Source organism: Tachyglossus aculeatus, chromosome 6, assembly GCF_015852505.1.
Source record: "Tachyglossus aculeatus isolate mTacAcu1 chromosome 6, mTacAcu1.pri, whole genome shotgun sequence".
Lineage (NCBI taxonomy): Eukaryota > Metazoa > Chordata > Mammalia > Monotremata > Tachyglossidae > Tachyglossus > Tachyglossus aculeatus.
The window spans coordinates 25,612,728-25,629,525 of NC_052071.1; the positions used below are offsets into that span (position 1 = coordinate 25,612,728).

Genomic DNA, 16,798 nt, shown 5'->3' on the forward strand with positions numbered 1-16,798 from the left:
CATGAACTTTAATTGTGCTTTTATTCTCCAAACCATTTATATATTAAGTGCATTTTATCCAATGGGTATCAAATACCAAGTATGGCATATATTTAATTAAAAGAAATGAAACCGATCCAGAGATTTAAGTAGGAACAGTCTGTTTTCCTAAAGGTGATGGTGGCTGTGGGTAAAACAGCATTTTGAAGCTCCCACTTCAGTTGTTACCTTGGATAGATGCCTAACTAGGTATGTGCCTCCCACGCCTCCTGTCCCAATGACAACATTGGAACTAACTTACTGTCTGGCAGGAACTTATATCTTCTTGCGTTTGGCTTTGCTACCCCCATTTCTGAGTTTCTTGAGCTTCCCCAGGTGGATAATGACCAGGGGTGTTACCCCCGAAATCCTCAATGAGAGTATGAGAAAAATGCCATGGAGCTAAATATGAGAAGCAGCGTGGCTCAGTGGAAAGAACACGGGCTTTGGAGTCAGAAGTCAGGGGTTCAAATCCCGGCTCCGCCACTTGTCAGCTGTGTGACTTTGGGCAAGTCACTTAACTTCTCTGTGCCTCTGTTCCCTCATCTGTAAAATGGGGATTAAGACTGTGAGCCCACGTGGGACAACCTGATCACCTTGTATCCCCCCAGCACTTAGAATAGTGAGCGCTTAGCAAATACCATCATTATTATTACTAATATTATTTGCATGAAGCTTCTCGGGAAGTTTAATGGAAAACAACTCTTGTCAGCCTGCGCAGTATATAATAGTGTTAACACCACTACAAATAGGTCATGGTTTACTGTTTCAACTTTTTGCATCCTGCCAGCTCATCAAGGAACACTGAGATGATGCCTACAGTTTTGAACATGGTGTTGGGAAAGAGTGTGTGGGATAGGGAAGGAATGTACCAGCAACCCCCAATTGCTACCAGATGGGGAGAACATTGGTAGACTGTAAGACTGTAAATGTCTTGAAGGCGGGGATCATGTCCACTAGTGGCATTGTATAGTTCTCTTCCAAGCGCTTAGTTCAGTACCCAGCACTCAGTGAGTGCTCAGTAAATAACACTGGTAACACTGTAAACTCCTCAAAGCCAGAAATATTTTCCTTCATTTGTTTGCCATCCAAACACTTTTTTTGTGCACAATAGGCACTTATTCAAAGTGGTGGTGGTTCATTGAGGATTGCGTGAGTGGAAAGGGAGGGGTAGGGCCATGTAATAGAGGACTGGTATTAATGGGCAGTGTTGGCCTGTTTCTGAAATAATCTGAGGTTTGTTGAACAGATGTGGCTAGGTTGTTTTAGTACCTCAAAAGGAAGGTTCTGTCTGATCTATAACCCTTGATTTTGACCAAGCAGAGGATTCACTGTAGGTGGCTTTCACACATCAGCAAGCATTACTGGGGGGGTTGGGGGAGTATGAGCCTCAGTGGATGGTTTTGGGTGCTTATTGTATGCAGAACACTGTTGGAAGCCTTTGGAAGAATACAGAGCAGTAGAATTTGTAGATCCTTGCCCTCAAGGGTCTTACAGTCTAGTGAGTAAGCAACTTCTATCTCTTTAGTGACCTATAGTCTTCATTTTCAGGAAGACTCTGTGTGTGTGTGTGTGTGTGTGTGTGTGTGTGTGTGTGACATATTGAGAAAGTGAGTTATTCTTTGGCCTCGCCAGCCAAATATGCACCTCATAGGTGAACTTCACCATCTGTGGCATCTTCTTCAAGGACCCACTGTCTTGACCACATTGTGTCTGTGCAAACGATGTCTCTTAGTGTACTATGTTTTGTGTTTGCAACCTTTTTGCATTAGTCTCACTATGATTTTTTTTTTTTTCCAAAAAGAGCCACCTCCTTTTAAATGCATTTTACTGGGCTGGTCTTTCTGTGGTAATTGACTTCCAGTTTTTAGCTGGGATGCAGCATTGTAGGCAACTTTGTGCAACTGTATCCTTTAAAACAATTAGATGCAAGGTATGAGAGATCTCATAGAAGGCTGTCATTTGAATTGTCTTTAATTTGTAGGGATGGTTTGCAGTGCATCATCTTCACTTTCTCCCTCAGTTTCCCCTTTAGTAAACAGTCCGCATTATGAATCACTTGCTAGGTATGGGTGTTGTCTGTGGCATAGCAATAGTTTGGGTGCCCTCTCAGAAGCAGGCTGCTGTGTTTTTGTCCATTTTTTAACACCATTGTTGACTGACCCATCCACTGTGCCAAATATTGGTTATTATGGCATTTAGTGCTTTGCTTCCAGTGCTTAAAAAATGACCAAATTATAATTTTTCTCTCATTTAGCAGGAAGAATTCAGAAGTGAAAAAGCAAAATGGATTTTTTTTTTTTTTTTTTGGTCAAGTGCCTGCCAGCTTTCCATTCTTAGCAGAAGAGGAGGGTGTTAGGGAGAGTCATTAAGAGAGCTTCTTTCAGACACACAAGTTACTGGGGAAATTACAAAGCCATTGACTAGAATACATCAAGTACAAAAAAGAGATATAATAATAGAAAAGTAGTTATGCACCCAAGTCCTGAAATGTAGTATTCCATCTACCCAGAGAGAGGTAATCATTGCCATCATTACTTAGCTGTAGGATCACTCAGTCTAATGTGATGGACATCTTGGGGCTGAATCACAGTCAGCTCTCACTTCAGAACCCTCAGCTTTGGTGCAGACAGAATATTGAAATAGCCATCCGGGCAGTTAAGCCACCTTTAGGTATTGGTTATAGGTCTCCCTAATTGAAATAAATGATTTTTTTTGCTCTATGGAGCCATTAAAAATTGCAATCATTTCTGTCCAAGAATTAGTTTAATATGATCCACTATGATTACCCCTAATTGGATTTAATTTAGATTGAAACATTCGCCTTCTTATAATGGGTAGTGCTCAATTGTATTTTTATCCAAATTTCAGAAGATTGATTCTTCTTGCTATTGACTGCTGGGGTTATATGTTACTAAGCTTGTGGAATATCAATACTACTAGCATATTACAGCATTTTCCTTTAAAGAGAGTAATTCTTGTTCAAATTTGCAGTTAAGGGATCTACACTAATCCATATCTCTAAAAGGAATCAAGAAGGTTGCACTTCTTCCTTTAATCATACTGATGGGAGGGTAATTTAATCAGTAAAATATACTATATATCAGAATAAAACAAGTAAAGCATTATTGGCCAGCCTTAGAATTAATGCCAGAGAATCTACTCAATAGGCATCTTGATAAATGGCATACCTGTTTAATTGGGTTTGTTGTTTTGGAAAAAGCTCACTGTGAAGTGCTACAAGGACCCTAAATAAGGGATTAACAGCACACCTACTTGAGAAAGAGAAAAGGGTCATGCTTGTTGAAATTGTCAAAAATTTTCTTCCCAGAGCCAGTGTTTGGTTTCTTCTTGTGTCCTGTAGCCTTATTCTTCTGTTAGGATTGGAAAGTGATGTAGTGTTGCCTTAATAAGGTAATGTTTTGGTGCTTTTCTAGCACTTATTATTTGCGACCACCAAGGTGGTTCAGATCTCAGTTGCTCCAGGGCAGGAGGCAAAATATCTCACCAGTCTGTTTCTGCTTTTCCCAGGGTAGCTCAGTTCTTCAGGTTGGGGGTGGGTTTTAAAAATAGACACAGAAGAATTTAGTATTTTTCATGGTGAAGCTGTCAGATGGAATGCCCCTGAATCTGATTGTCAGTGAGTTTCATCATTATGATACGACAATTGAGAGCAGAAAATGATATGGAACAATATGGCTTATCAATGGCATCTCTAGGTTGTAAACTACTCACCCGGGCTCAGTGAGTAGAAAAGCGTTCTGCACACAGTAAGAGCTCAGTAAAACCATTAATTCATTCAATTGTATTAAGTGCTTACTGTCTGCAGAATACTATACTAAATGCTTGGGAAAGTACAGTACAACAATAAACAGTGACATTCCCTGCCCCCAACAAGCTCTTGGTCTAGAGAGGGGGCAGAGAGACATCAATACAAATAAAATTACAGATATATACATAAGTGCTATGGAGCTGTGGGAGAGGGGAAGAGCAAAGGGAACAAGTCAGGGTGATGCAGGAGGGAGTGGGAGATGAGGGAAACTGGGGCTTAACCTGGGAACGGTTCTTGGAGGAGATGTACCTTCAGTAAGGCTTTGAAGTGGAGAGAGAGTAATTGTGAGTTTCATCATTATGATATGGCAATTGAGAGCATAAAATAATATGGAACAATATGGCTTATCAATGGCATCTCTAGGTTGTAAACTACTTTACTGACCGTGCTCAGTGAGTAGAAAAGTGTTCTGCACACAGTAAGAGCTCAGTAAGACCATTAATTCGTTCAATTGTATTAAGTGCTTACTGTGTGCAGAATACTATACTAAACGCTTGGGAAAGTACAATACAACAATAAACAGTGACATTCCCTGCCCCCAACAAGCTTGGGGAGGGAAGGCTTTCATTCATTCATTCAATCGAATTGAGCACTTACTGTGTGCAGAGCACTCTACTACTACTACTAAGAGTGATGGTATTTAAGCGCTTACTATGTGCCCAGCACTGTTCTAAGCACTGGGGTAGATACAGGGTACTCAGGTTGTCCCATGTGGGGTTCACAGTCTTAATCCCCATTTTGCAGATGAGGTAACTGAGGCACAGAGAAGTTAAGTGGTTTGCCCAAGATCACACAGCTGACTAGTGGCTGAGCTGGGATTAGAACTCACCACCTCTGACTTCTGAGCCCGGGCTCTTTCCACTAAGCCATGCTGCTTCTCAAGCAATTGGGAAGTACAAATTGGCAACATATAGAGACAGTCCCTACCCAAGAATGGGCTCACAGTCTAGAAGGAGGAGACAGACAACAAAACAAAAAGTAGACAGGTGTCAATACTATCAGAATAAATAGAATTATATATATGTATATGTATCATTGATAAAATAGAGTAATAAATATGTACAAATAAAATAGAGTAATATGTACAAATATATACAAGTGCTGTGGGGAGGGGAAGAGGGTAGGGCAGAGGGAGGGGAGGAGGAGAGGAAAAAGGGGGGCTCAGGCCTGGGATGAGAGGAAAAAGGGGGGGCTCAGTCTGGGAAGGCCTCCTGGAGGAGGTGAGCTCTCAGTAGGGCTTTGAAGGGCTTTCCAAGCTGGAGGCAGGACATGAGCTAGGGGTCAGTGGCAAGACAGGTGAGATCAAGGCATAGTGAGAAGGTTAGCACTAGAGGAGCTTAGTATGTGGGCTGGGTTGTAGGAGAGAAATGAGCTGAGGTAGGAGGAGGCAAAAACCTCAGGGATGAAATATCCAAAGATCTTCCTTATGAACTGAAGGTATTCTGGATGGTGTGTGTTAGAGAAGGAGGAATAGGGGGGAGAGATAGAGAGAATTTTAACTAAGAAGGGAAGGGTAAGCCCAGTCCCAAACTTGGCTATAATTCTTCTTCACCTTGTCCTTATCTAGTATTTTTCAACACCTGGGAAGCCATAATTCAACTTTCAGCCAATGATTTAAATAAGTTGTAATTCAAAATGTGGAATTATTTTAAGGAATTAAAAAGGTTGTCATTCTTATGAAGCTATAATAATTTTCCCCCTCCTCTATTGTGACCTCTGTATACCTGGAAAAGAAAGGGGGGTGGGATGGGGAGAGAACATTTGAGATCGCGTCTGTGACTAGAAGTAAGCAAAATCTGAACGTTTTGCCTTCTTTCCTGAGGACAGGAAAGGAAAACTATGAATGTTTGATTTGTCAGTTTACCTCTTGAAAAATCAGAGGAGAAAGGTGGACGTTGGTGATTTCCTTAAGATTCTTGTAAAATAGTGAAAATGGTGCATTTGAAAAATAACAGACTGTAGGGATGGATTTCGACTGTGACCAGCCTTTTCTGTTTTTACACAGGTTCTTTATCCCTGTGATTCAGAATAGACAGTAAACGTCAAAGATGATAAACCAGTTGTCAAGAAAGCATACATGATTCCCATTCTCCATTAAGATAAAGATGGCTCTGCCATATTCATGTCCCTTACTGATCAGTGAAATTGAGTAGCAAATTTTTAAAAATCTCCCTATCTGGAGTAAAGAATATGGAAGCTTCTGGTTGGCAGCACTAAATGTAGGGAGAAAACCTATGCCTTGAGGGGAAATATATCTTTTAAGAGGCTGATAAGTGAATGGGAGCGAGCCAAAGGCAACTCTTTAGAGTGAAAAGGTTATTGATTTGGGGGAATTTTTGGTCAGGATAGTGTCATAAAATCCAAACCAAAGCATACTTCAGATTTTTTATGCTGTCCAGTTTGGTTAAGCAAATACATTCTATAGCTGTCTAATATTTAGGTGTCAAGGATGAGAGGAGGACAGCTTTCCAAAAGGTTTTACAAGTTGTATGTTCCAACAATCCCAGCGCAAAGGCCGTCTGCTTGCAAAAGAAGGCCCCAGGCCAGAAGTTTACCTTCACAGCCTGTAGGTTTAGAGGTTTCAGTTGCCATCCTGTGACAATTCAGATAATAGAAATAGAAATTGATTAAATGTTGCTTATGTGATAGGTACAAGGTTATGAGATCAGACATGGACTCAAAGTACTTTTCTCCCCATTTTACTGAAAAACTGAGGCCCAGTCACATGCACATGGCCATGCAGCTGGGTAGTAGCAGAGCTGAAACTCAGGCCTGTGTCCTGATTCCCAGTCGCATGTTCTTGAAATTGATTAAATTATAGTAACTCAGATTAAACTCAACATATGGCCCAGTATGTCTGGAAATCATGGAAGTGGAGGTCTTGAAATAAGGGGTCATCTAGACATATCTAGGCACAATTCTTTTCTTCGTGTCTGAAATTCATGTTGTTCTCAGAAATGATGAGACGCTAATGACTTCTCACACTATGAGGTTTTTCTTGTGGGGAAGCTTATATTGTGTGCTGCTTACTTATAGATTTAAGTAATAACACACCTATTTGGAGGGTGAGATTGTGTTTCAAATTTCTGCTGTGTGTATTGGCTATGAAAGTCGACGTTCCAGGCAGATGCCCTGCTGGAGAAAGACTCTCCAGTTGGACAGCTTAGATCACAGAACAGCTGTCCAAAAAGAAGTTGACTATTTCTCTCTGGGTGTAACAAATCAAATGCAGTGAGTGGACATTTAGATGAGGAGATGAGGTTTGAATATCTGAATAGAAAATTGGGAGGTAGGAGAATGAGGATCTCAATGCTGCCTCCAGAGCCCATTTTCCTCGGTTTCCTCATCTGCAAAATAGAAATCATTTTGCCATTATCAGAAGAGATTTCCAAGATGAAATGAGCTCATGCATGTAAAACCCTTGAAGATTAGCTATCGTAATTGCTCCATATTCTTCCTGTTGGCTCACTTTATAATTAAAACCTAGAATGATTTTCTGGCTATGATGTATGTCTTCCCTGTCACCCTTGGGCCATGAATGACAGCCAAAACTTCACTTTATTATTTTTTCTTATGCTAATTGGCAATGAGTTCACTTGTAAGGAGAAAAAGTGGTTTCTTGTTCTTTCAGGTATCAAAATCAAGAAAAATATGCAGAACAGGTGGTTTGTTTTGCTAATAAATAATAATGATGGCATTTACTAAGTGCTTACTATGTGCAAAGCACTGTTCCAAGCACCAGGGAGGTTACAAGGTGGTCAGGGTGTCCCACGGGGGGCTCCCAGTCTTAATCCCCATTTTACAGATGAGGTAACTGAGGCACAGAGAAGTTAAGTGATGTGCCCAAAGTCACACAGCTGACTATTGGCAGAGCTGGGATTTGAACCCATGACCTCTGACTCCAAAGCCCATGCTCTTTCCACTGAGCCACGCTGCTTACTGTGGTAGTGGGATTCTCCCAGCATTAGCTATTTGTTTGGCTGAAGCGTCTTATTGGCATTTTAAGTAAGCCTCTTGACTACAGCAGCTTTGGAAGTGTAAGCTGGTTTGAAATAGGGTGAGAGAAAATGAGGAGCCACAGCTCAAAGCTAAGTATCACTGACAAAGGAACAAATGTGCTGCATCATTTAGAAATCTTTGCTTCAATTTTTGAGTGTTTTTGTAATTATTATTTCCTTCATTAGTAGTAATAGTAGTATTAAAATCTTACTGTGCGCAGAGCACTAGGGAAGAATACACAGTTGGGAATCAGACACGGTCCCTGTCCCTTCATCATCAAGTAAATGGAAGAAAAAAGTGAATATCCCTCGCTGATCACAGTTAGATGTAAGTCCCGCCTTCGAAAGAGTTTGAGAAGGCAACTTCATTTTACAAGCAATTAGAGGAACTTCTGGATTTTCACACCCTGTGTGATTTGGCAGCTTGGTAGAATCTGAGAAATTTTAATGTCCATACTGAAAGATTGTAAAATCATGCCTTGTGATGTAGAAAATGGAAGTTTCTTCAAAAGCTGCATTAATGGGCCTATTTCTCTAAACTTGGTTGTCAACCATATAATCTCTACAAATCTAGTCTGCCTCACAGTTATAAGAAAACGGAATCAAAGCTGAAAAGATTTAGGATTTACCAGACATTCCTTTTGTGTTGCGTTGGGGACTCTGAACCACCCCTGAAGTCATCTTATGATTTAATTAAAGGTTCATGTGCATTCAGCAAGATAACAAGTATCATATCCTGGCATGCATTTCAGAGATTCTAGCAAGATAGAAGGAAACCATGAAATCCAGCTGGTATAAATATTTTACAGGTAGTGAAAGGCAAAAGACACCAACTACTAGAGATGAAATTTTTCCTAACTGATGCATTAACCCCTGGAGCTTTAGATAAGCAAAGAAGACCAGAAATGGGTTTGATATGGAAAATATGAAGGGTTACTCAAGATATTTTGAATCTTCATTTGATACAACCATGGATTTAAATGGGAGACGTTGGCTGAAAGCCCAAATGGCAACGATTTTGTCAGTGAAGAAGTGCACGTTGAACATAGAACTACACATAGGCATGCTGAGCCGGGAACAGGAGACATATCAAGAATTAGCAAGCAGTTCAGGGATGTAAAGGAGCATTTCTTCCAACTGTTTTTCCTGTTTTACGTACTTGTGCATTCAGATAATGAATGAACAAAACATTGCAAATGTTAGGGTAATGTCTGTTCTAGGGATTTCATTCTAATTGCTTAATTGGATTTCCTGGTGGTTTTCTTAATGCTGGATATAGTACTGCAGTTAAACACGGCTTCATAAATTGATTTGACTTTCACATGCAGCGTAGCATACCTTGTTTCTTTCACCAAACTGGTGTAACTGACAGTGGCAAGCAGGATTCGATCCCCTCCATTGCTGAGCTAAAGGGTAACTAGGGCGAGGCCTTGGTGACTTCAAAAAATGGACAGAATCCAGAGTTAAGATTAGAATGAGAAACTTTAACCTTTAAAAACTTATTATCCCCTTGAAAAGTGTAATGAGTGATAACAAGATGAAGGCCTTGAAAATCGTGACATTTTCTCTTTTTCCCATTTCCTCACCACCCCCAGCACCTTTGGTGGGTGGGATATGGATCAATTCTAAATTGGCACCAAGGAGACCTGTTTCAGGCTAAAGCAGCCCCCTCCCCTTTACAGGACCAAGCTCAATTCAGTATTGGAAAGAGGGTGAGGCTTCTTTCAATGGAGCTTTCACCCACTGTTGGATGAGCAGAAAAATGACCCCCATCTTTGGAAGAGAAAAGAAGATTTCATTTTTAAAAGTCATTATTAAGGATATTGGAGCTAAACTCTTTAACTTTATGGGATTTCAGAAGAGATTATTGTTCCTCTGCAAAGAATAGTAGCAATAAAATTTCCATGAATATCAATTAGGCATTTACAGATTGGACAAATCAGCCGAACTATAGGCTCTTTATAGAGTAGTTGGAGAAGACCTACCTGAGAAGCTTCACTGTTTATTCCTTAAGGGTAATTCATGATTTGCCATGTCTGGGAAAATACACTGGAAAATGGGGCTAGTTGGTTGCTAATTTAACAGACAGCTTCTGATGTGGTCTTGTACTCCCAGGGCTTTATTTTGCTGGTCTTGGAAATAATTTGTTCGAGACAGCTTCAGTTTCCCAGATAAGGGTCATGCCAGTATGAATCTTGATTAAGTCTGGGAAAAGAGGAGTAAGAAATAGTTTGAGATCTGAAATAGAGTGAAAAGGGCCAAGGTCTCTCCTTGGAAACTCACGTGGTGTCAGAGATTAATTGTAGAACCACTTCCATTCTGCCTTGAGGCACAACTGGTTAGTGTATGGATTTGGTGATTTTTTTTTGAAAATCCCTAGCTTAGGCAATAATTGTTGGGTTTTATTTTTAGCTCTTAAAATGTGGTGTTAACATGGGATTCAGTGTTTTTTTTTCATGGAAATTACTGAGGTGTGTTTTATACTGCTTCTCTGCGGGAGATTTTTCAGAGAGAGGCACTGGAGTAGAGCACTGATACCACTTCTTGGTAGGGGGGCAGGGTGAATCCGGTAGTGAGGGCTTTGGAAGTGGTGGCAACTGTGGCAGCTCTGAGGTGCCCTTAGAATAGAGCTGCAGACTGAGAAAAGATTAGCTTTTTCAGCCCTGAAAACTTATCTATGGCCCAACCTCTGAGGTGGAAGGAAAGATGTGGACGAGGGAGAGAAAGAGAGAGAATGTTTTAAGGCACTCAATCATCCCTCTCCCTCCAACTAACCTCACTGATCTACATCCCAACCCCCACACACTCCAATCGTCTAACACCAACCTACTTACTCTACCGCAGTCTTGTCTAACCCACCACCAATCCTTTGTCCACATTCTCCCTCTGGCCTGGAACTCCCTCCCTGTTCATTACCAGCAGTCCACCATTCTCCCCAACTTCATAACCCTCCTAATATAACATCTCCTCCTAGAGACCTTCTCACACTAAGGTCTCTGTGAGCCCCCTTCTAGACTGTGAGTCCCCTTCTAGATTGTGAGTCCGTTGTTGGGTAGGGACCGTCTCTATATGTTGCCGACTTGTACTTCCCAAGCACTTAGTACAGTGCTCTGCACACAGTAACCACTCAATAAATACGATTGAATGAATGAATGAACTAAGCACTTTATTTAACCCGATTCACCTTCCCTTCTGCATTGATTAAGCACTGGGCTATGTACCCCTTAAGCCCTTTGAAATTTACTCCAGCCCCAGAGTACCTAAGTATTCTTCTACTCTACTACTTCCTCTTTCAATGATCTATTTTAATTTCTGTGTCCCTTTGTAGATTGTAAGCTCCTTGTGGGCAGGGATCATGTCTACTGCGTGTCTACAGCTCTGGTGAATTTTCCTAAGAGTTTAGCTCGGTGTTCTGCGCTCAGTAAGTGCTCATTAAATGCTGTTGATTTATTGATTGATCGAAATGGGGCTACCATGGGAGGAGAGGGAGTAGACAGAAAAACAAGAAAAATGTCAGTGCAGAAGGGGATTTCAAAAGTAGAAAATTAACATTTTTCCAGTGTGTAAAAGGGACAAACTCAAATAAAACAAAAAGTCCATCCTCTATAAGTGGGTCATTCTCTTAAATCTTCACAAAAATAACCATATAATGGCATCCTCAAAGTTCCGCTGACTCCAATTCCTTGATCCTTCGAAAATGCATGTTCCCGAGGAGCAGCTACAGAATAGGGATTATTAGAGTTTGCACCTTGTGTAGGAAGAGACTGGGTTGTTCTCTAATGGCATAAGAAAGCTAATGTGGCTATAAATAGGTGAGGAGAAGGTATTCCTCCACACCAAGCTCAAGGGCATAAATCTCCCAGTGTGAGCATAGTGAGATGGTGGTGTAACACAGTGTAGGAGCATTGCAGGAAATAGCAGGCTTTGGAAAACAGTCAGGTGGGTAACCACTGAGGCATAATGTCCAGGAGGCACTACCTGAATGGAAGAAATGGGATTTCAGTTGGCCTTTGATGGCAGGGAGGGTAGTAGTTACTTGGATTTGAAGGGGGAGGATATAGGCAGGAAGAAAGGCATGGTAATGGGAAGGACCTGGTTGTTGATAACAGGATTTTATTATCATTGAGGTTAGTAATAGTAAAAATAAGAAGAAGAATTAGTGAGTGTAATTGATTTAATTGGTTTCCCTCCTTTTTTCCCCCTTTGGGCTACTTCTTAGCTAAATTAGATGGCTGATTCTGGGGATGTTAAATAATTTGCAACTTTGTAAAGTCATATGTAGACCAAGTTTCAGTTTTCTGGTGATTTCTTTAAAGCCATACTTTAAATGCATGAAACACAGTGCTTATCATACTTACCCTAGCTCTGTTTGGCTGGGCATGTGAAAAGGAATCAGTTAATTGTATTTATTGAGCACTTATTATGGAAGAGCACTGTTCTAAGCATTTGGGAGAATACAATACAAAAAAGTTAACGAACACATTCCCTGTCCACAGCTAGCTTATATTGTAGAGGGGGAGACACATTAATATCAACAAGTAATTTATAATATGTAATTTAAAGATAAGTAACTAAGTGCTGTGGGGTTGAGAGTGGAGTGAATATCAAATGCCCAAAGACATTTGTACTTGGATCTGTGGACAGCAGAAGGGAGAAGGGAGCCAAGGGAAGGAAGGCTTAATTGGGGAAGGCCTTTTGGAGGAGATGTAACGTGAATAATACTTTGAAGGTGGAGAGAGTGCCTGACATATATGGAGTGGGAGGGAATTGAGACTAGTGGGGAGCATGTGGGAAAAAGGGGTCAGCGGCAAGATAAATGAGATGGGGAAACAGTGAGTAAACTGGCTCTACAAGAGCGAAGTGTTCTGGCTTGGGCTGTAGTAGGGGATCAGTGAGGTGAGGAAGGATGGGATGAGCTAATTGAGTACTTTAAACTCAGTAGTAAGGAGTTTATATTTGACGCAGAGGTGGATGGGCAGCCATTAGAGGTTCTTGAGGAGTGGGAAGATGTGGACTGAACACATTTTTTAGAAAAATTATCCGTGCAGCAGAGTGAAGTATGGACTGGAATGGGGAAAAACAGGAGGCAGGAAGGTCAGCGAGGAGGCAGATGCTGTAGTAGGTACGTTCTTTGTTCTGGGCCAGAGGCAGGATGTAGGCAAGAGATCGGCAGTGAGATAGTTGAGATTAAGGTACGGTGAGTAGGTTGGCATTAGAGGAGCGAAGTGTGTATGGGCTGGGCAGTAGTAGGAGAATGCTGAGGTAGGAGAGGGCACGGTGATTGATAGCTTTAAGGGCTATGGTAAGATGTTTCTATTTGATGTGGAGGTGGATGGGAAACCACTGGAGGTTCTCGAAGAGTGGGGAAACTTGGACTGAACATTTTTTTAGAAAAATGATCTGGGTAGCAGGATCAAGTATGGACTGGAGTGGGGAGGGAGGAGGCAAGGACAGCAGCAGGAGTCTGATGCAGTCATCAATATGAAATAAGATAACTACTTGGATTAATGTGATCGCCATTTGGATGGAGTGGAAAGGGTGGATTTTAGCAACGTTATGAAGGTTGAACCGACAGGAGGAAGTTGGAGAGTCAGGCAATTTAAAAAGAACACTGTTAGGAGTTTAGAAAAATATCTTATTTCCTTATATCTTCTATTATTTCTTTATCATGACTAAAGATTGTGTAAAATTATATGGACATTTTCTAGATTTAATTTGGCAATTAGGCTTCTAGATTAAATGGTTCATTATTAAGTAGCAATAAAACCATTCCATCTTAGTTTAATCTGCCAATAGATACTTCCTGGGTGGTTGGAAATTACCCTTTGACTTGAGCCCGCTCCATCCTCTCTTCGTTCCACCTCCCTCCCCACCACTATTTTTCCTTGTATGCCAAGTCTGCTTAATGTTGGGTTTTATCATCTTATTTCTGCTCTTTTGTCCCTATTGTGTATTTGTGCTTGCTTCTCCCATTAGATTGCAGACTATGAGCATAGGAAGCTTGTCTATTTATACTTCTGTATTTTCCTAGAACCTGGTATGGTGTTTGGCAAGCAGGAAAAACTCAATGAATGCTGTTGATGATGACCTTTCCTTCTTAATGGATTTTTTTTCTTTATTGGATTAGCTGGCTCTTTGGGAAATATCTTAAGCTTTCATTCCAAGAGAGAGTGAACAGTGTTTTGAAAACTGCTTTAGTCTATGGTAACTGCTTAGACTATTCAAATGTCATGATTTCCTTAGGCCAGAGTTCTCAAATAAGACAGTTTTCAACAGGAGTTATTGGAGATGGTCAAGGCAGAGCACCAGAAGATATTCAGTGTCTAGCAGCCAATCCACTGTATTTGGTAAATGCCTCCTGTGGGCAGAGCACTGTACTAGGTGCTTAGGAGGGGTACAATAAAAGTACATCATAATTCCTATAGTTAGTGCAGATTGGCAATGCACTGTTACCCATCTAGTGAACTGCATCTCCATTCTTGTTCCACCAGTTCTAGAGGGGCATCTTGCCAAGTATCACCAGTCTGAAATGTTGCCGACTTGTACTTCCCAAGTGCTTAGTACAGTGCTCTGCACACAGTAAGCGCTCAATAAATACGATTGAATGAATGAATGAAAAAGCCCCGTCCGTAGGAGAACCATTTTCTTCATGCTACCTTCTGAAGCCTCATTTTGAGAATTTGCTTGGCATCTCAGGCAGAGGTAGACAGAAGTAGGCTTGCCCTATTTCTGCTTGATCCAGAGGGAAATTTATTTTGAAGAATAGGTAGGAGATAGCCGAAGTGGGTTGGATGGTAATTCAAAGGAAGGTAAAAACACAGAAGGTTGAGCTGTAAGAGAAATTAATGAAGGAGGTCATAACGTTGCATAGAGGTCACTGAGTTGGTAGAAAAGGAACAGGGTTTGAGAAATTTCTAAATAAGAGACAAAACTGCGGGAGAGCTTTGAGATATTCTACCTAAGGACCATGACTAGCCATTGGAAGGATTTTGCCACGGTAGATGTTAGGTCTAAAAGAGTGGCTGAAAAAGAATAAGAATTTGGATTGACATAAGATTAAGAAATCTTAGGCCCCCAGACCAGAAATGAAGATTTCCTCTGAATAAAGTGACCTTGGGCAAGTCACTTAAAATCTCTGTGCCTCAGCTACCTCATCTGTAAAATGAGGATTAAGATGTGTGAGCCCTTTGTGGGACATGGACTGTGTCCAACCTGATTAGCTTGTATTTACCCCAGCACTTAGTACAGTGCCTGGCACATGGCTAAGTGTTTAACAAATACGTAAAAAGACTATGTTCTTATCTGTCCATTTTTGACCATTCCATATAGTTAGCTGGCAAACTTTCATTCAAGAATGGATCCCACATAGTTAAGGTTAGTTTATTTTTTCACTTTACATTATTTTCACTAGTGTCATTTACAGCAAGTACAGTAATAACTACTCACTAAGCTCTACGCGCTTGTCAGTGAATCTCTTTTAGTGCTTATCTGATTCATTTCTAAGGCTCCACTTTCACACTGTGGTTTAGTATTGCAGTTTACTTTTCTCAAAGATGATGTAGTCATTTTGCTGCTCCTCATCCAACTCTAGACCCTATTCAATTTATAATAATGTTAAATGTCATATGTGTTTCACAATGTGTGAGGATCTGAATTTTCCACGGCACATTAGTGCATTTTGCGCCACTACTGTTCATTTAAAGCAAAATCCTTTAAGATGCTGTGATAAACGAGTGGTGAATAAAGGCCACTGATGGATCATCTCATTGTTTAAATTATGAGGTTGCCTGGTCTTCTGACCAGGAAGTGATGCTGGGGAAAAAGGAACCTGGCCTCTCAGGGAAGCTCTGAAGGAGGAAGGGACTTGGCCAACCACAGACACACGGATCAGGGAAGAGCTGTGAGAAGCAGCATGGTGTGGTGGATAGAGCGTGGCCCTGGGAGTCAGAAGGTCATGGGTTCTAATCCCGGCTCCACCACGTGTCTGCTGTGTGACCTTGGGCAAATCACTTAACTTCTCTGTGCCTCAGTTACCTCCTCTGTAAAATGGGGATTGGTACTGTGAGCCCCATGTGGAACAGGAACTGTGTCCAAACCATTTTGTTTGCATCACCCCAGTGCTTAGTACAGTGCTTGGCACATAGTAAAAGTGCCTAAATACCATTATTATTATTACTATTAATTATTATGGAGAGTGGACAGTCCACTGGAGATGCAAGATGTGGTTTCCTGTGGAACTGAAGTGACCCTCTCCCAGCTTTCCTTCCAGAAATACTAGGGGCATTTCTGGCCTTCCGTAGTGTAGTGGTTATCACGTTTGCCTAACACGCGAAAGGTCCCCGGTTCAAAACCGGGCAGAAACATTTCCAACTTGTACTTCCCAAGCGCTTAGTACAGTGCTCTGCACACAGTAAGCGCTCAATAAATACGATTGATTGATTGATTTGGGCATGTCACCCCCCTCCTCAAAAAAATCTCCAGTGGTTTCCTAGCAACCTTCACACGAAGCAAAAACTCCTCACTATTGGATTCAAAGCTCTCCATCACCTTGCCACCTCCCACCTCACCTCCTCCTCTCCTTCTCCAGCCCAGCCCGCACACTCCGCTCCTCTGACACTAACCTCCTTGCTGAGCTTCATTCTTGCCCGTCCCGCCATCAACCCCTGGCCCATGTCCTCCCTGTGGCCTGGAATGCCCTCCCTCCTCATATCTGCCAAACTAGCTCTTTTCCCCCCCACTTCAAAGCCCAACTGAGAGCTCACTTCTTCTAGGAGGCCTTCCCAGACTGAGCCCCCCTTTTCCTCTGCTCCTCCTCCCCCGCATCACCCCTCCTCCCTCCCTCTGCTCTACCCCCTTCCCTACTCCACAGCATTTGTGTATATTTATACATATTATAATATTTTATTAATGATCTGTTTATAGCTATAATTTTATTAATCTATTTTTATGC

At 41.4% G+C, this 16,798-nt stretch overlaps 1 non-coding gene across 1 annotated transcript; it reads left to right on the forward strand.

The window, feature by feature from the left end:
• Positions 1-16,137: 16,137 nt before the first annotated feature.
• On the forward strand, positions 16,138-16,211 carry TRNAV-AAC. Its single transcript has one exon. It is a non-coding gene; the product is annotated as a tRNA-Val (tRNA).
• The last annotated feature ends 587 nt before the right edge of the window (positions 16,212-16,798 follow it).